Here is a 12,355-nt window from a genome sequence, read left to right on the forward strand (position 1 = left end):
ATTCTTTGGTACCTGTGGGGTTTAGAATTCTAAAGTTAATTATAAGTTGGGATCCCTGGTTAAAACTTTGAAACAAACAAACAAAAAAAAACTGTGGGGAAAGCAAATACAGAAATTGTTTAGGTAAAACATGGTTGTGACAAAGCTTATGTCAGTAAATATCTGCCCCATAATAATGATTTTATTATTCCCTCTTAAAGGAATTTCTGCTTTGTTATTTCAGTGTTTTCCAGTACAAAATAAACATGTTTAAAGAGGAGGAAAAACTCTTAGAAGCTCTAATGATAGGATGAATTTTTATGGAAAAACAAAAAGGAAAGAAGAAACTTAGATGTCAGGGTTGGAGTAGCTGGTTTCCTTTTCTTTGATAAACATTTCATTCGTTTGTTGAAATATCTGATTGATGTATGATCTCCTGTGCTGCAGGTTTTTACTGTCTGCAATACAGAATGCTCCAAGATTTGAGTCATTATTATTCAAACAGTATTTGACCATTGTCAGCTTGTTTAGCCAAAATAGGTACTAACTACATGCCTCTTTTTCTTTACTTATTTCTTGACTGAGTTGTTTGATTTTGTCATTTAGTACCCTGTTTATTATAGTTCTGTCTATATAAAAACCCAGTTACAAGTTATTTCAAATAAAAGATAAATTCTTTAATATTCTATGTTTAATCAGTATAGAGGAACTTCTTTATGCGTTGTTTTACAGTTCTAACACAGGCATCTCGAGTAGCTTTTAAATTAGTTCCCCACACCTAAATGCAAGTGAGAACTGTATATTTTTCTGCTTGTCATCAACTGCCTCTTCTCCTCAGTCTTAAACCATGTTTCACTAACCATGTCCATCTGTAGTGTCTTATTAAGAATCTGTACACCCATCAGCTTCACATTTTTAGAGGAGTAAAGTACAAAAACTTCATGGAAAATATAACTTTATGCTTTACATGAGGTGAAGTATGTCTCTCCAGGTAAGGACTCTTTTTTCACCAAAGATGCAGACCCTGTGGAAGATAATTATGAATATGAAATCTGATTCCAGAATACAAATTCCTTTGAGAGAAAATTTAATCAGAATATTTAAAACATTCTGCACTGCAGCAAACTATTTGCTAGATATATCAGCGGATCCTTCATATGTGTATAAAGTGTACACACCACACACCCACACCCACCACAATGAATGATACGTGAGGCACAGGGGATCTTTAAAGCTTTTTTGCTTAAATATTTAAATTAAAATTTTTCTTCTTGCTTTGGTTATCTTATCTGCTAGTAGCATCTGACATCTTTATATAGGTCAGGGGATATCAGCAATTTCTTCATGTCTATTTTTTAACTATTGCCTGAAGTCCACTTGGGGAATCTGCTGCTGATTATTTTGGCTGTGTATACAGGGGCTTTTGAGGACAGTGATGATTGTGATAATGGTGATAGGTGTTAACTGAAAGAACAGTGGCTTGAAAATCTTCTCTTGACTCCCCTGTGCTAGGTAGGTCAGGCAGAGGTCACTTCTCTGTGGTCCTGTAATAGCCTCTGTATATCTCTCAATGCTGTACTTGCCATTTTATCATTACATGCTTCTAGGTCTGTCTCTCCTACTAGATTAAACTCCTTGGGGGAAACAAATGTTTCTTATTTATGCTTGTATTTCTAGTACCTGACAGATTCCTAAGCCCTAAGCATATTGTAAACACCCTGTAAATGTTTATTAAGGAATTGAGAGAATTGACTCTCTAACATTGATGATTACTGTTTTGAACTAAGATTGTGCTTTTATGGACCAAGATAGTCAGCCAAAACCGTATTTATATTACTTTTAACCATTTCTCTATTATTAATAGTTTTAGTTACTCATTTATTAGAGAATGTCTTATTTTCCACTTTACCAAGAAGAGGTATCGACCTGAATGTTTCCATACATTCCGTATACACTGCAGACAGTGTTGTTCAGTATATCCAGTGCTGGTGGGCGTTAACATAAGGACACTGTGTCCTGGTCATCATGGGACTTCAGGCTAGTTTGTTGCACGTTCTCTATATGTACAACTCACCGGTTTCTAGCATGCCAACCCATGAGGACAACTGGCATAGTACTTGTCATCATCCCTTATCTCTTCTTAGAGAAACTCATTAATGGAAAGAGATAGGGACAAGTTGTTCATAAGCAAAGTAACCCACTCAATTTGTTTCTGAAATCCATTTGTTAACATTTTGAAATGTCTGATTTGAAATGTTGTTTTGCATCATGCCTCACACATAATATATAATCTTTACTGTTAGTGATTCTGGCATTCGAAATAAAATAATCATGTTGTGAAACTCTGACTTCAGAGTTGGTAGTAAGCTAGTGGCCCAGTTCAATTCCCATTCAATTTTCTTGCTTAACTTTTCTCAGAAACTTCTATTCCTCCCTCCGTGTATTAGCACAGTTTTGATTGTTTTTATACTCTAAACTAGCTAACTGGGTTAGCTAACTCAAATTCCCCTTGAGAGAGAAGTAGAAACCCTTTAAAAGGCCTTTCCTATTATTTTAACCTGAAGATAGAAAAGGAAACTTCAGTGTCTCTTTTGTTCTCCAGCAGCCTAAGAATAAATTTATACAAACATTTATTGAACATCTATTACTTACAAGTCACTGTTCTTAGTGCTGTGGACTACAAATTGAATAAGATATGGTTTTCTGCTTTCAATTCTGTTGGAGTAAATGAGACCTATTGATGTAACCGTGACAGACCTTAAAGAGCAAGGCAGGATTTTTGAATGAGATGGCATTTGAGTTGTAACTTCAAGAATTATTGAAAGGATTTCTGCCTGACTGACACCTTTGGATAGCATTTGAATGGCTGCTGCCCTTGCTGATAAATTCCCATTTTAGCTGCATTCTGTCCTTCTGTTTTGGAAAAGTATTGCTGACTTCTTAGTCCTTAAGTGATTTTGCATGTATCTACTCTGATCAATTTATTTGCTGATTTTAGTAATTAGAATATGCTGTTATTTCTAAAAACCTATTACTCCTTTGTGCTATTAAGTTAGAAGAGAACTTAGAGTGGGGGTGCTGAGCTTCAGATGAAGGTAACAGCTCGAGCTGAAATACACAATTGGAAAATTGTGGGGTTTATGTGGAGAACAAAGCAGTTCAGGCTGACTGGAGCAAATGGCGGGGGAAGGTGGATAGTAAGGAAATGGTACTATGAAGAGATAGTAAGGGCAGAGAAGATGGGCTAAAACTATGTATCATGGAGTTTCTGTATATTAACTAAGTTAAGGAGTAATATGGGCTGAATTATTGCCACAAACATGGAAGAGCTATTGAGAATTTTTAAAAAGAGGAATGAAGTAGAGTTCTGCTTTAGAAAGATTAAGTTGTATTGGGACTGGAAGATTCCACAACCATAGTGGTTATCTTGACAAGTTTTGCAATAACCCAGGTGAAATGTAATCAGGCTACTATGGGGTAATATCAGCAAAATTCAATTGAGGGGGATGAGTGGAGGAAAGAGGCACCAGATGGGAGAGGTTGCAGAGCAAAAACATCAAGCCCTGTATTCTTTTCCAGAAGCTTAAGAATAAACTGAGGGCTTCAGAGGGGAGGGGAGTGGGGGATCGAGATAGGCCGGTGATGGGTATTAAGGAGGGCACATATTGCATGGTGCACTGGGTGTTATACACAATTAATGAATCATGGGACACTACATCAAAAACTAAGGATATACTGTATGGTGACTAACGTAACATAATAAAAAATTATTATAAAAAGACACCTATATTCGTTTTGAGTTTATCAGTATTGTAATGTTATAATGAGATGTCAGGTTTTTTTCCCAAAGAAAAATTTCAATGTAATCTGAAATTAAGCAATAAAATTATTTTCCACTTTAAAAAAAAAAAGGAATAAATGAAAGGTAAAAATGTGTCATGAAAGGATTTGAAAATCTAATGCTGGACCTGGATACCTTTTTGCCATGTATAGAACATCTTTTTTTTTTTTATTTAAATTCAATTAATTAGCATATAGTGTATTACTAGTTTCAGAGGTAGAGTTCAGTGATTCATCAGTTGCATATAACACCCAGTGCTCCTTACATCACACACCCTCCTTAATGCCTATCACCCAGTTACCCTGTCCCCCCACCCACCTCCCCTCCAGCAACCCCCAGTTTGTTTCCTGTGGTTAAGAGTCCGTTATGGTGGGGCACCTGGGTGGCACAGGGGTTAAGCGTCTGCCTTTGGCTCAGGGCGTGATCACGGCGTTATGGGATCGAGCCCCACATCAGGCTCCTCCGCTATGAGCCTGCTTCTTCCTCTCCCACTCCCCCTGCTTGTGTTCCCCCTCTCGCTGGCTGTCTCTATCTCTGTCAAATAAATAAATAAAATCTTTAAAAAAAAAAAAAAAAGAGTCCGTTATGGTTTGTCTCCCTCTCTGATTTCGTTTTGTTTCATTTTTCCCTCCCTTCCCCTATGATCCTCTGTTTTGTTTGTTAAATTCCACATATGAGTGAAATCATATGATAATTATCTCTCTCTGACTTATTTTGCTTAGCAAAATACCCTCTAGCTCCATCCACATCATTGCAAATGGTAAGATTTCTTTTTTTTTTGGTGGCTGAGTAATATTCCATTGTGCATATATATACACCTCATCTTTTTTATCTTTTTTATCCATTCTGTATAGAACATTTTTGCATAGTTTATTCTCTCCAGGGACCAGTTTATTTGATACTGGCGATGTGATCATTTTGTTCACTTGCTGTTTACTTGTATAATCTTGTTAAGTATTACTATCATTGCAGCCGTTCTTTCATCCTTCTTCTGTTATTTTTGGCCCCTTTCACTTTGCAGTTTTAGTCTTATTTTGACTTTTCCCCTTTCCATCTACCCTCACATGTCCTAGGACAGGGCTTGTTAAATAGCAGAAAACACATTCAAACTTAACTGTAGTGAAGGGAAATACAGGATAAGGTTACAGAGCTGTGTCATAGTAACTCGTGGGTAAGAAAAGCTTAACTAAGCAGCATGGGAACTAGAATTCTAAAAGACTATCTTTGTCTTGAAGAAGCTGTCTTGTTCTTTCTAATGGCTTCTCTGCTTCTTGCTACACACGTTTGTATCACTTTGTCCTAGCTGCCTTCCTCTGTGTTTTTTTTTTTTTTTTTCCTTTTATAATGGCTCCTACGAGTTCCCTGTTTTAATAGACTTTTTCAGTTCAGTTCCTCCCAACTAACTGGCAGCTTCCCTCTTTGCTTCTCAGGCCTAGGATCCCAGGAGAGGGAATCTGATTCATTCAGCTCACTCAATCCAAGTCACAGTATCCTTCCTGATCCAGCAATCTTTCAGCCACAAATAGTAAAAGCCTGATCCAGAGTGGCTAAAAAATGAAGAAATGTATTATTTCCTACAACAGGATCCAGAGGAAGGGCAGCTTTAAGAATTCATAGGTTGGAGACTCAACAGTGTCATAAAGAACCTTTCACCATTCTGCCATCCTCAGGATTAGTCTTATCCTTAGTAAAATGCTATACCCATTCCAGACACCACATCCAGATATAACAATAGTCAGAGAAAAGAGTGGACAGTTCTTCCTGTGGCTTTTTCTTAGGAGTGAGAAAATTTTTCCTAAAATCTCTTCTGGAAGTGAGCAGTGTTCCCTCATATCAGATTGGCCAGATTTGCACTTAGAAATTTGTTTGCATTAATAGTCTCTGTTGGCAAGAAAAAGAAGCCACTAGAATATACCATTCCTAAACCAGTCACTGGCAGGGGCAATTGGATTATCCAGAGACTAATCCAGAGCCTATCTCTGGACTTGGGATGGAAGTCTTTTTCCTCCATCTCTGGAATTGGTATAGAAGCCTTATATCTGGAGGGTAGAAAGGAATGACAGTCTTTTGATAAGAACAAGAGAAGTTCTTCTGTTCAGAGGTATATGTCTGTTTACACTGATGTATGTATAAGCTCTTCCTTTAAAATGAAAACTACTATGGGAATTTATCTGAAGAAAATTAGAGTTGTGTCAGGATGAAAGTTTACTACAATTATCTTTGGGTCAGTTATGTACCCCTTTCCCACTTAAGTTAGGGCCTGGAGAAGGAGATATATATCTAGTCTAAGACAAAGCCACTTTGTACTGTGAGTGAAGACTGTCCCAAAAGGGCATTGCAGGCAGATATTCTGAGCTATATCTGGTTAATACCTCTTTTGGATCCATTTTCTGAATTCTTATAGGTACAGTCCTTCCTCAGACCTTTTCAGTAAGTAATACGTTGATTTCAGTGAAACAATGCTTCTTACTACTGTCAGAAAAAATATTGAGTCACAGAATTTTTGCAAACTTTGGCATATAATTTAGAGAAAACCCCTTGTTCACAGTGAGCATACCATGTAAGATTATAGTACCAGTAAAGACATTTTTTCAGAACGTGAGCCTGAAGATTTAATATCCACGCTGTGTTATTTAATATGATTTTCAGGATTAATTTTTAGTAGGAATGTCACATTTCACATGGCCTGTATCTTGCTGAATTTGTGCATACTAATTATTAAAATGAATCTAAAAATAGAGTATCTACTATGAGACTCTTTGCTTGATACAGTATGCAAGCAAAAGATTCAAACTGTAACATATGTTCATTGAAGAACAAGATTATTTATGGATCACAAGGAAAACTAAAGTAGGTTAAAAACCCAGAAAGGCCCTTCTTTTCAAAGATATATGCCAATACACATATCTGCAGTGTGAGGGGTTCTTTTCCCCCACCTTTAATAAGCTCAGTTGGTAAGAAAGAGAACCCATGGAATGTGGGAGAGGAATGGGATAAGGCAGCAGGAAGGGTAGCAAGGACAATTGTGTTCTTTTTGTTTTTACCTACGGCCCTGATGGCCACTTTTGAAAATGGTGTTAGATAATTCTACAGGCCAAAATTTCCTTCAGTGTGGTTCACAAAAGTGTGTTTCCTTGACCTGTCCCTTGAAAAAGGATTCATTCTGTAGTCACAAAGTAGGAAATACTACATCCTTCTCCAGGAGATTTATACTGTACATTAGTCAATTAAAGACTCTTAGAAGTTCTGTAGTAAAATAACACCAACTTCTCTAATCATGTATTTTCCAAACTTTCCTTCTCACTACTCTGCTCATATAACATCTGTTAACACCTTGCGGATCATACTGAGGAGTTGCTGAGGTGAGAGAGGGGTGTTCTTAAGCAGAGGAATGATATGAAAGCAGTGTTCTCAGGGCCTTAATGGAGGGGCATGTAAGATAGGTTGGAGACAGAAGAGAATGGAAGCTTAAAGTCCTGTTTGGAAGCTGTTGGAATAATTTGGTATGAAGATGTCACAGATGGGATAATAATAGTACATAGACATGCATTAATTCAACAAGTATTTTTTGAGCCATAACTATATACTAAGAATTGTTTCAGATGTAGAGGATATGGGGGTGGGGGGGATAGTTCAAAATCCTTGTCCTCATGAAGTTTATTTGCATCCTAAGAGACGAAGTACAGTAAACAAAATATACAAGATAGCAAATGGTGAAGACATTTGCTAAAATAAAGTAGAATGTAAAAGCAGTGGTTAGAGGCAGACTGCTCTGTCTTGTGGATATTTAAACAGAGAGCTGAATTAGGTTGGGAAGATAGCACTGTGGATCCCTAGCTGAGGAAATAGAGGTGCAGAGACTTTGAGGTGGGAATCCAGTATGGCTAGAGCAGAGTGCGGTGGAAGATTCTAGGAGATGGGAAGCCATGGGAAGGGACAGGAACTGGGTGACCCCACATAAGGCCTAATAATAGACCATGGTAAGGACTTTGGATTTTAGACTGAGTGAAACTGGAAGCCACTGGAGAGTTTTGGTCAGAGGTGCGACATACTGTAACTTTGTTTTTAATTGCTTACTATGACTTCTGTTTGGAGAACAGACTGGAGTAGAATTGGAGTGGACACAAGGAGGCTGGTTAGGACTGTTGCCAAGGTCCAGACAAGAGATGATGGTGGCTTGGACTCAAGAAGTAGATAGTGCTGGTGGTAGTAAGTATCAGCTTCAGGATAAATTTTGAAGTTAAGAGTTGACAGGAATTTCTGTTGATGATACCGTGTACCAGGTTTTATTTAAACATTTAACCCTAATTATTTAATCTTCATTAAAAACTTTTGAGGTAGATATAGTTATCTCTTTTTTGCAGTTGAAGAGACCAAGGGTACAGAAAAGTAGCTTGTTCAAGGTTATACAGCTAATGGTGGCTTTGACCATTATGCCAGTTTGCCCCCATACCACTCATACTCCCTTCTGCCTTCTACCATCCATCCAGTATGTGCAAAAAATGTATAAGAAATAAAATCAGGGGTGCCTGGGTGGCCCAGTCGGTTGGGTGTCCAACTCTTGATTTCAGCTCAGGTCATGATCTCAAAAGTCCTGGGATCAGGCCCTGAGTCAGGCTTCCTGCTCAGCAGAGAGTCTGCTTGAGATTCGGGCTCTCCCTCTTCCGCTCCCCTCATCTTGTGCTCTCAACTCTCTCTCTCTCTCTCTCTCTAAGTAGATAAATAGAAAACCTTTTTTTTTTAAAAATTAAAGTTTTTCTTCTTTAAGCTTACAGTGTTTGAGCTAGTTCTACATAATTGTCCTTTTCATTGTTTTTCTATAAAACTGTTTTTGAAAGACTCAGAATTTCTCAGGGAAATCATGTCTTTACTATTTTTCACCACGGGAAAATGTTGGGAGGCATAAACTGGAGTGTGAGAGAAATGAGGAAAGATTCCAGATGTTCTTTTGGGATTACTTCTGGGCATACTGGAGTGTGGGAGAAATGAGGTAAGATCCCAGATGTTCTTTTGGGGTTACTTCTGACAGGGAAATGGGATAGCAGTCAGGATATTATAAGCTACCTTTTGTTTCCTTGCTCAGGATGGTCTAACTGCTTTGAGTGATTCTGATGAGCACAGTTGGAATAGGAAAACGCTTATTTCTCACTCATTGTCTTACTCTTACCTTTTCCTTTTTCCTCCTTGGCTTGGGGCTTCAGAGTGCTCTCTAGGAGGGAAGATACAGTCTCAGGAATTTTCACATTTGAAATATTCTCCTAGTTTCTGGTCTAGCATGTAAGGAGCTTGTAAGTTACCACTCTACCCTAAGAATAAGTAAAAAGCTGAACAAACTAAAAAATCAACGGTGCTTTGATTCGTCAAAGAAGTGAAGTCACAGGGCAAAAACCACTGCCCTCAGAATTAGACAAATGCAGAGAATCACATCTTAAAAGAGCAGAAGCCCACAAGCAGAAAGCTCTTCAGGAATCAGCCCAGGATAGAAAAAACTGAATGATGAATCACTAGAAGCTCAGTGTGGACAAGTCTGAGAGTTTAAAAACTTACAGGGCAAGGGGGATGCGGGAGCACATTTTTGGGAGTTTTCCTCCAGGAGCTTGATCGGGTTCTTACAATGAATATCAGAAGAAAGTCTCCTTCTGCTTCTGGTGGAAGAAGGAAAAAGTAACCATGTTGTAATATGTTAGAATATTCTGTTGTTTTTAACAAGGCCTGCCCTCAAGAGAGAAACTATTTTAGAGAGTGTAACCTATTGGGATTTTATAGAACCTAACCAACCTGGGAGAAGAGAAACACCCAACTCTAGCCCACTCTAGTCATTGTGTCCACCTAAGGTGAGGGTTCGGGGAGGACCAAGAAGCAGTTAGGAAAAGACTGAGACCTAATCCTACAACTATGGAATGCTTCTCTTTCCCCCTGTATGTCATCCCCACACCACTAACAGCTGTTTTCTCTAGTTCCTTTAATGGGTAAATGGAGTTCACCACTATTTACTAGAGTTCATTTTACCTAGTACATCAAGTCCAGCTTCCAACAGAAAATTACAAGGCATACGAAAACGCAGAAAATCACAGTTTGAAGAGACATAGCAAGTGTCAGAACCAGACTCAAATATGGCAGAGGTGTTGGGATTATCAAACTGGAAATTTAAAACTAGTATGATATACTAAGGAATGTAATGGAAAAGATGACATGCAAGAAGAGATGAGTAATAGAAGCAGAAGGATAGAAATTCTGAGAATCAAAAAGAAATGCTAAAGATCAAAAACACTGTAACAGAAATCAAGAATGTCTTTGAACTCATTAGACTGCATATGGCTAAGGAAAGAACCTCTGAGCTTGAGGATATAGCAATAGAAACTTCCACAACTGAAAAACAGAGTGGAAAAAAAAAATAGATTCCTTGGGGCGCCTGGGTGGCTCAGTCGTTAAGCGTCTGCCTTCGGCTCAGGGTGTGATCCCGGCGTTATGGGATCAAGCCCCACATCAGGCTCCTCCGCTGGAAGCCTGCTTCTTCCTCTCCCACTCCCCCTGCCTGTGTTCCCTCTCTCACTGGCTGTTTCTCTCTGTCAAATAAATAAATAAAATCTTTAAAAAAAAAAAAAAAAGAAGTCAACATGCAAAAACTGTGACAATTATGAAAATATGTGTAATGCGGAAAGAGAGAGAGAAAGGAACAGAAGCAATATTTTAAACAATAATAACTGAGAATTTCCCCCTAGACACCAAACCACAGATCCAGGAAACTTCTAGAACACCAAGCAGGATAAATATCAAAACAGCTATGCCTGGACATACTGTATTCAGACTACAGAAAATCAAAGATAAAGAAAAAATCTTGAAAAAAGCAGAGGGGGGTAAAACACCTTTACCTATAGAGGAGCAAAGATAAGAATTATAGCCAGCTTTTCCTCGGAAACCAAGCAGGCAAGAAAGAAGTAGAGTGAAATACTTAAAGTGTTGAGAGAAATACATTTCTTCTGTTGCATTGGCTCTAATCTAACCAAATAGATCACAGTTAAATTAAATCTGACCTTTCACCCACAATCCATTGAACCACGGTTTTAAAATAGTGGACTTGCGGAAAATGGTTGAAACAAGAAAGGGCTAGATCCAGATACTGTAGGAATGTGATAGGATTTGGTGATGTACTACCAGTGATGCTCTGAGGCAAGCGTACATCAGGGATAGGATGATAGGATCAGAGTAAGGCCAAAGTGAGTGTGAGACTTGGAATCAATATTTAGAAATGGCAGAGGACCACTATACCTGTAGTTCTGTTTCTCCTGGATTTTGGTTTTCCAAGTGCTGCTAAGTTATTAGACCACCAGGAAGGGTCAGAACCTTGGAGAGTTCCAAACAGAGTTGGGCAGAAGCTTCAAAATACCAATGTTAACTACCTCATGGGCATGAAGTAGACAGGTTGAAGGCTCTTACAATCAATGAAGTAACCTTCTTGTTTGCTTTCTATTAAAATCTCCAAGATTTAAAAGGTTGGACTCTGCCTCCCTACAACTTCATGGAGTCTTGGTGGAGCAAGGGATTCCAGTCTGTCTTGTGGGACAAGCACAAAGCCATCCTAGTTGCTGTGGGAATTTTATTAAATTCTGATGTTAGAGTGACATAGGGGTTCCTTTCAGACACTTGTGCTTTCTCCTAAGGATGTGGTATTGCTTCTCTGTTATTTCTTGACCTAATATAAAGTTAATTGAACTCTTTGGTGGAGTTGGGAGGGTGGATTTACCTAAAAGTTGTTTTCTGGTAAGTCGTTCCATTTGTAACTGAAAGATAAGATACTCTGTGTATTAGAGGTAGTTTATTAAAGCCGAAGTAGGTTCAGGCTGTTGCCAACTACAAAACACTTCTGCAATATAAATTCAGTCTGATTAGCCCCCTCTAATTTCAGTAATCTGGTTTGTTTTGTTTATTGTTTGTTTTTACGGCCCTAAAAACATCCAAACACATATTTTCATTGTTATTCTCTTTCTCTTCAGTTTCAAGGCATGTTCATGGTTTTCACATCAGAGTAATGCCTTTTTTTTTTTTAAAGTAGACTCCACTCCCAACATGTGCCTTGAACTCGCAAACCCGAGATCAAGACTTGCATGCTCTACTGACTGAGCCAGCCAGGTGCCCCAAGATTAATAAATTTCTAATGTTTCAATTAAAGCTTCACCTGTTTAAAAAAAATTTTTTTTTGTTTTAACCAGTCCACATTTATGATGCCATATTAGGCTAAAAATGGAACGTGAATGTGAATTTCAGGAAACACAGAACTTGTAAATCCTGGGGGTAATAATAGCAAAGGGCAGAATATGATATGAAAATCGAACTTATTTCAGAGAAGAGTTATGACATATTTATACTCTACTACAGGTCCCAGATATATTGAGAAGAGAGAGTTAGAGCAAAATTCCTAAATAGCTGGTTTGCAATGCCATAGATGAGTATAGTCTCTAAAAGTGTGTGATGACAGAAGGTGTCAGGATTGCATGAGCATTCAAATCAGATTTTGGGGATAAGAAAAGTTAGATT

General features: G+C 38.1%; 1 protein-coding gene across 2 annotated transcripts in view; it reads left to right on the forward strand.

Moving 5' to 3' along the window:
• The window catches only part of SIK2 (salt inducible kinase 2), a 126,472-nt gene that overhangs the window by 55,625 nt on the left and 58,492 nt on the right, over positions 1 to 12,355 (forward strand). The window lies entirely within an intron of this gene.

Source organism: Ailuropoda melanoleuca, chromosome 8, assembly GCF_002007445.2.
Source record: "Ailuropoda melanoleuca isolate Jingjing chromosome 8, ASM200744v2, whole genome shotgun sequence".
Classification (NCBI taxonomy): Eukaryota; Metazoa; Chordata; class Mammalia; order Carnivora; family Ursidae; genus Ailuropoda; species Ailuropoda melanoleuca.